The sequence below is a fragment of the Lipophrys pholis genome (assembly GCF_963383615.2).
Source record: "Lipophrys pholis genome assembly, chromosome: 23".
NCBI classification, from domain to species: domain Eukaryota; kingdom Metazoa; phylum Chordata; class Actinopteri; order Blenniiformes; family Blenniidae; genus Lipophrys; species Lipophrys pholis.
This window is the reverse complement of record NC_137645.1, coordinates 1955382-1964175: the sequence shown is the minus strand read 5'-3', so window position 1 is coordinate 1964175 and position 8794 is coordinate 1955382.

Genomic DNA, 8794 nt, shown 5'->3' with positions numbered 1-8794 from the left:
CAACGCTGCAGTGGCTCCTGGGATAATACCTCCATACTTCACAGTCATTTATTTAGCTTTTCTGGATGCATCTAAATAACATAGAAGATATGAACCTTGAACAGGGAAAACGATTTGGGGTGAATTTCAGTTTTGCAGAAGGCTTTTATAAAATTCTCTCTGATTAGATGTTTAATCATGTGTGTGTTTGTGTGTTTGTGTGTTTGTGTGTTTGTGTGTATGCAAAACCTTTTTCATTTCTTATTTTCAATCTATATTCTTCAATTTGTAGGTTTCTGAACAAGGCTCCTCTCTATTTAACCAATATTTCTTTAAATTGCAGAAAATATGTTTGATTTTCTTTCTATTTTAATCATTAAATCACTTAAAATGGATGAAATGAAAGAAAAAAAATGAGCTAAAATGATTAAAAAAACAACAAACTGGCTAAAATCCAACAAGGATAAAAACAAACATAATATGGCTAAAAATAGTCCTTTTTTTTTTTTTTTCAAGAAGCGTAAAATTGCTTCAAATAAGAGTTCAACTTGCTTGAGCTGTTATCTCATTGAAGTGTGTGAACCATTTTAAACTTCAGCTCTTCTGAATTACTACTTTATTTAACATGTTGCTGAATTTGGAGGATTCACAGAATATATATCTGATTTATAGTTTCTGGCGTCGGCGTCTGTGAAATCCTCTTTTATGAGCTGAGAAAAGTGTTTCCTGGTGAGTGACGTCACACAACACAACGGGCCTGGAGTTGCATCTGACCAAAGATTTGAGTGTTTGTTTGTTGACTCCAGTTTCCAGCCTGTAGGTCTGCGCTCACAGCTGACTGTCGTTACTCCAACAATCACGCTTCAAACAAAGTCGGGCTCATTAAAACTCCAGATCAAATGAGCCGAGTGGCTTGAAGCAGGAATCAGTGATCAGAGGAGCCACATGTGGACGTACAGGCCCGCTGGAGCGGCGCCATGACGCTCGCTGGCGTGGAAAAAAACCTCCAGGTGACGAACTGACGTCACCTTCCACCGCAAGACAACCTGAGTAACTAAAAAAGAAGAAAATATAGAGTTTTAGTCAACGTGCACAGACTCATTGGCCTTTAATTCCAGTGATGCTTCTTTACCTGCATGAGCAAAATGTGCTGAGGAACTGAAGAGCCAAACTGATAAATCATCTCAAATTACATTTTATTTAAATTCTTAAGATTAAATGACTTAAACAATATTAAGAGTAAATGAATAGACATGAGCGCCACTGTGTTAGTGCTGAGTGGACGGGTGCCCTCTGGTGGCCACAAATGGAGTCTACAACTAGTACAGTTAAAACATTGGGATCAACTTAACATGTCCTGTTGGCTCCTTCAAAGTAAAAGTTCACAAATGACGAAGTAAATGTGTGAACTCTCGATGTGTTTTCAATGGAATAAATCAGCGTTTGGCTTGTCGCTGTAAATAATTTAGAAATATAGGCTCAATATCAGTAAATCATCAAATTTACAGAGAGTTAACAAACACTGGTAACCCCCACAGAGTGATTATATTTCAGTCAAAAAGAATATTGACACAAGATGGTTTAAATAGTAATAAAGTAGAATTAAGAAGACAATAAAAAAGTGTATTTCTATTTGCTCATTGTCAACAAAAGAAATATATATTGTAAGAAAAGTGTAGGGTGTCAAAAATATGTTTTAAGTATAATTTTTTACAATACCAAAATTATTATTAGAATGACTGATATCAAAAATACCGAACCAAAAGTCATTTTAAAAATTCAAGTATTGGTTGAATTTAACTACATTTTATCAGTAGGTGACATTAAATTCATTTTATGTGTATATAAAGAATGCAGAGTCAAAATCTGTTTATCCAACAAAAAGTAAAGTTAAACTAATTTGTGATCAACAATAACAATGTCGATTTTTTTTCAGATAAAAGCAAAAAAAACGTATTGCTTCATCATAATTTAATCCACACCAGTGCTTCTCTAAAGTTGTCGAATTACAGCAACGAGATTTATTCCACTGAAAACGCACTTAAAGTTCCTAAATTTACCTCGTCAGTTGAGACGTTTTACTTTAAAAGGAACAAACCAGAAGTGTTACGCTAGTCCTATTTTTTAAACTTTACTTGTAGTTTCTACTTATGGCCACCAGAGGGCGACTGTCCACTCGTCAATAACACAAGTGCTGTAAGGAGAGTAAATGGTGGAGATTTTTTAGTTAATTATCTTTGACAAATGATTAAACGTTCGTCATAACTCTTTTCTGGATCATCTCCATGAAGCAGACTGTAAGCTTAATCCAGAAAGTTTGATCGTCATCCATTTCTTTCTAGGTTTACACGGTGGTAGTAGTTACTTCTTTTGACCACCAGAGGGCAAACTTCCATTTCTCGATGAACAGCTCCTCCTGTTCTCATGCCCTCCTGTGGACAGATGTGGGAATTACAACAGCGGTCAAGATTGTTGTCACCATAGAAGACTGGGAAGACCCGCCCCCTTTAGGAACAGACAGGAGCAGAGCCGAACCGCGTTTCAACTCCAGCCAACGACAGAAACCAGACGACAAACTACAAACTCCCAACGACCAGAAACATCCTCAAACACTAGGTTTCACTCTGTAAACACCACAACACCCATATTGTTTATTCCTTGATAAGATGCGTGTGTTTGGATGTGATTGTGTGCGTATATGTGTCAGAAAGTCTCTCCCCCCGCCCGCTCCTGCTGACACAGTGAGGAAAACAAACGCCATATAAACGTGTTTCCTCATTGAGAAGAAGGTTTTCACCTTCTGGCAGTCATGAAGTTGTTCTGAGGCTCAAATCAAATCAAACTAAAACGGAAAGTTCAAACGTTTACGTCGTCATTTGAGAGGTTGTACTTTTAAGAGCTAACCGGAAGTGTTATGCTAATCCCAACGTTCTAACTTTACTTGTAGTTTCCACTTGTGGCCACCAGAGGGCGACTCATCAGTAACAGCGGCGGTCAGGACATGAAATTGTGGAGATTTTAGTCAATTATCTTTGGAAAATGACTGAAAATTCACCATAAATTTGTGATTAATCATTTCCGTAAAGCAGACTGTGAGTTTAATCCAGGAAATGTGACAGTTAACTATTTATTTCGAGGTTTAAACAGGTGATCCAAAGTTGTGAAGCTGTGAACTGTAACGGTTTAAAACATTTCTCAGATACACTTTTACTGCCACCAAACTTTGCATGTTTCAGTATCTGTTATTAGAATAGAAAAGAATAGAAATACTTTATTAATCTCAGAGGGAAATTCTCGCTAAATGTACTTAGTAGCAAATTTGTTGATAATTTCTGCAATTTTACTTTGATTTAAATGCTAAAAAAAATACAAAATATAATGTAAATACTGTTGATTGTTATTGGAAATACTCCATTTTGATTTAAGAATCAAATAATCTGAAAGTACACTTGGACATATTTGACTGAATTCTTTGAGTATTTCTTTGCCATGCAGGTCCTGTGTTGTGATGTTTGTAATGAGCCACCAGAGGGCGCCACAGACCGTCGGAGGATCTTTGTGGAAACCTGAGGCCGCCAGGATGAGGACTGCAGAAATCCTCCTGAAGACACATGAAGGTAAAAACAAAAGTTTTCATTGAGTCAGATTGTGATGTTTATCAGTGAGGAGTCCAGTTTCTGATGGAATTCAGCCTGAAACTAGTTTAAAAAGAGCTTCATTGTGTTTACTTGTTTTACTTTATAACAAGAGCAATCACAGATTTCTGACCTCCACCACAACAACAACAATTATTTTGATCCGGATCACCTCCAGAATTTAATGGATTCTTTCTTTGATCAAAATGCACCCGTGGACCAATTTACATGAAGATGTGCTCATTAGTTTTTGAGATCTCTTGTTAACAGACACACAAATAGAGGTGGATGTTTTTATAACCTCTTTGATGGAGGTAATAATTAATGGTAAAGTTAGTTGGCTGTAACACCTTTTTTTTTTAAATGACAACACCAATGCTGCAGTCTTTGCATTTTTAAAGTGTTTTTATTCTGTTTTTAAACCTGTCACACTGAAAGACAGTGAACTCTGTCTCCATCCTGTGGCAGAATTATGTCACTGCATACAAACCTTGATCATAAATAATAACAAAACTCATCGATTCAGGTGATTTTTCTGCTCCACATTCTCACTGATGATGATATGGAAGTTATTGTGTTGGAGGTGAATCTCTATTGTTTGCAGTGTAAATCCAACAAAAAACCCAAACTGAAAGTAGTCGGAAAATCCAATATGAAAAATGTTTCATTGTGTTTCCTACGGGTACTTGACAATAATTAATGACGAAGATAATAGTCTGTAAAGAAACAGTGGACTGTCTCCATCTTGTGGCAGAACTGTGTCACTGCATTTATTTACCCTTTTCCATATTTCTTTACCTTTTGACGACATATGGTTTAATATTATTGTCCTCATTTCTAGATGTAAATAAACATATTTGGTAACACACAATTAAACTTTAATTTAAATTGATTGAAAAAGAATATAAACATACAAAAAAATACTTTGATATATTGTAAAATTGGAAATTCTACAATTGAGCCTAAAGATGGTGAAAATCTGAAAGTACACTTGTACATAATTGATTATTTCTTTGTCATGCAGCTTCTTGTTGTTATGTTTGTATTGAGCCACCAGGTGGCGCCACAGACTGTCAGAGGATCTGTGTAGAAACCTGAGTGTGTTTTCTGAACGTGTTGTTTCTGTGACAGGTTCCTGAGTGACGTCACCACCTGGGTTGATCGTGGAGCGACAAACAACGTCCAGCTCTTCCTTCCAGAGCGGCGAGTGGAACATGTGGTAATGAACTGCAGTCTTCTGTCTGACTCCTCCCACTGTTCCACTTCCCTCCGGAGTGGAACCCGAGCTAACCCTGGAGAACCGGCAGCACTACCAGATGATCCAGAGGGAGGACCAGGAGACCGCCGTGTGACCGCCGACCGCCACCCCCCCGCCGTGCCAAACGCAGATCCAGTCATTCCAGCGGTTTGTTCCTGAGGCTGTCAAAAACTGTCATATCAAAGAAATTCCAGCCCGGCTGACGTTCCGTGTTTGTGTTCCATGAATGGACTCGTCGAATGCGATCAAAACCAAAGCAGCAGTGCATGCTGGGACGTGAACCCTGTCAGGCGGCGAGTTTGAGCGCGGCGGGACGCCTGTCGGCGTGAAGCGTCACGCCTGGGAACACGCAGCGATTCCAAAAAAAGACCTGCAGACCTTCGTTCCGTTTGTGCCAAATGAAGACGTTGGATTAAAGGAGATCAGACTTCATTACAGCTTTTCATGCTTTGAGTGGAGAACAGCAAAGCATAATATCGGTCAGAAATGATGGTTAGGCTATAGACCAGGGGTGGCCAACCAGTCAGAGACTAAGAGCCACATTTTTAACTGTGATACTGCAAAGAGCCACATCATACACATGGGCACACATGATCACCACCCCATTCCTTCCACACACACACACACACACACACACACACACACACACACACACACACACACACACACACACACACACAGATCTCTGCTAAGCAAGATTTATTGTAAATGTCACACACAAACATGATAATGACAGATATTGACTCTTACAAGAACACAGGCCAGTCATTTTCAACAATGAACATTGTGTGCACTGTCTCACACACACACAAACTCTCAGTTCAACCAAGTCCACAAACAAAAATGTAATTTACAACAGCGTTTTTTTCTCTTACTTTGTATGTTGCTTAGTGGGACTTCTGGCACTCCTTGTCTTGAACAATCCTCTTCAAATCTGGCTTATATTCCGTTGTTGCCACTCGAAGCAAGTCTTTCCCATGGGTGTCAGTCAGAACAGATGGATGCTTTGATTTCACATGTTTCAGGGTAGAAAACAGACTCGCAGACGTATGTTGACCCAAACATTGACAGTATCTTCAGCGCAGCCTGTTTGACATTGGGCTATTTTTCCATTGGCACACTTTTCCAGAACTCAATGGTCCCTTCCCTTAAAGCAGCTTTCAGTTGGTCCTCCTCACAAAGATCAATCATTTCCAACTCAGCCGCAGCCTCATCTGTGACTAGCGGGGCTTTCAAACAGTCCATCTCCGCATTAAATGTGTCGACGAGGAACGTAATCTGTGGCCTTTTCAGTTGTAGATCACGGAACCGGGTCACAAAGCTTTCCTGCAGGTTTTCAACCAGTGTTGCATATCTGGCTCTTTGCTTATTCAGGGCGGCGCTGGTGACTTGCCCGCTGGCTTTTAACAGAGTGGGAAAATGCCTTAAATCTCCCTTTTGAATATGAGCCTTGAAGAGCTTCAGTTTGTTGACAAACGCAAACACACTTTGCAGCAGGTCAGGTAGCATTTTTAACTTCCCCTGCAGGGTCAGGTTCAGTCTGTCCAAGTGACACAGCATGTCGACCAAAAAGGCCAGATCCATAATCCACTCGAGGTCCGAGAGTTCGGGATAGTCCTTGTCCTTCTCTTCCATGAACAGTTTCACGGCATCCAAAAGCTCAAAAAAGCGAGCGAGTACTTTGCCTTCTGACAGCCACCTCACAGTGCAGTGCAGCGGCAGGTCACCTGGTGACCCTGGTCCAGCTCAGCGAGGAGATTCCTGAATTGCCTGTGGTTAAGCGCATGCGTGCGGATGTAGTTGACCATTTCCATCACTGGCTTCACGACGTTGTCTAAATTCAGTGATTTAGACACGAGTTGCTCCCTGTGGATGATGCAGTGGAAATTCCAAAATGCGGGAAATGTTTGTTCAGCTCTGCACAGCCCCACAAGCCCCTTCACAGATCCGATCATGGCTGGCGCTCCATCCCTGGCTATTGCAGTTAGTTTTGGTTTGGGCAGATGTGCTTTCGCGAATGCAGCCATCATTGTTTCTTTCACATCTGTGCCACGGGTTCTGTCTTTTAATGGCACAATATCAAGGAGTTCTTCTTTGATCACACAATCGTTTGACACCGACCGTGCAAATACTGCCGACTGAGGCTTGTCTTGTATGTCACAACTCTCATCCAATGCAACACTAAAATACTCACATTCTTGAAGGTCAGAGTGCAACTGTGTTTCAAGAGCCGCGTTAATGTCCGATATTCTGCGTTCAACAGTATGGCGGGACAGTTGGACGTCTGATATCATTCGTTTTAATTTGTCATTTTCAGGAGACAATATTTCAACAGCGTCGCTGAGGCATTTTTTCACGAACTCCCCTTCATTGTATGGCTTTTTATCCTGTGCAATGTTCAAAGCCAGTTGATAAGACGCAAGCGTTACGGTCTCGGAGTGCTTCGTAAATCTTTGGAAAAACCGTGTCTGCTTTTCTGCCTGACTTTTCAACGTTACCAACTTGTTTTTGCGAAGTTCAGTCCCTTTTGGAAATTCCTGGTCGTAGCTTGCGTGGAGTGAGCTGAAGTGCCGTTGAAGATTAGAAGCTTTAAAATGCGCTAGCGACGCCTGACATATGAGGCAGAATGGCTTGTCATTACGTTCAATAAAACAATATGAACTCTCCCACTCTGTTAAAAATGTCCGGTGTTCATCTACATATTTTCGTTTTGCGGTGCTTTTTTTCCCTGCCATTTTGAGAACACACAAAATTACTCGAAAGATCTATTTTCATCTAATGCACATGCGCGTTTGACGTCACTCAAACCGGCTTCCTGGTCAGGTGGCCATATAGGGAATGAATGGCAGCGCCAGCGCCGAGCATTTTTGACGCCTGTCATGTGAGCCGCTTAAGAGCCGCATGAAACCAGCCAAAGAGCCGCATGAGGCTCGCGAGCCGCTGGTTGGCCACCCCTGCTATAGACTTACCAAAAATGCTGAAAATATGAAAAATTGGGATGATGATGGAGATGGGTCAGAAATGATGGTAAGGCTATAGACTTACCAGAAAATGTGACCTGCAGTCCTTCGTTCCGTTTGTGCCACATGAAGACGTTGGATTAAAGGAGATCAGACTTCAGAGGAGATCAGGAATCAGCTGTAACTCCTGAACGAGGACAGAAACGACTTCATTTAGTTGTGAATGTTTCCTGTGTCTTCAGCTTCACAGTCATTTCTTGCACGTGCTGCATCACAGTGATGTAACGTCATCAAGATATTTGGTTTTTTAAATATAAATCTGTGGCTACTGCAGTTTTTATTCTTGTTTACGCCATTTCTTTGTTGATAACAGTTTCTTGGAGAGCGACTCCTGGTGTCCTCATAGTGGACGTAGCGATCTCGTAGTGGACGTAGCGATCTCGTAGTGGACGGGCTCATCAAAGCTTTTCTTTGCACAGAGTCACCCTGACAGACAAATCACTGATATTCTTCACACCAGGGAATAAATACATTCACACACCTTGGACTTGGACGGGGATCCACAGTCGGCTGTTCCACGCCCTCGCTGTCCCCCCCTGCTGTCCTGATGACACACACCACAGGGAAATATAATGTATATAGTGTGAGTGTCTTCGTCTGTCAGAGCTGCAGCTCAGTGGGTGAGCCCTCGTACCTGAGTGCAACACGTCGAGGGTTCAAGTCCTGGTCAGTGACCTCTCTTCTTCTACATCTTCAGTATTGTGTGTTTGTGTTACATAGATGTGTGGAGCTGCTCCTCCATCAGTAAGACTCTTAGCTCCGTGGGAAGCTCTGCTGTCTCCGGTCCAACATGTCAAGGAGGGACTGGACTTTGGGCCTTGAGACTTTATGAGTTTCATAGTGCAAAAAATATAAAAGACAAAAGCGCCAGGAGAAGTGAGAGAAGAAGAAGACATGGTGGA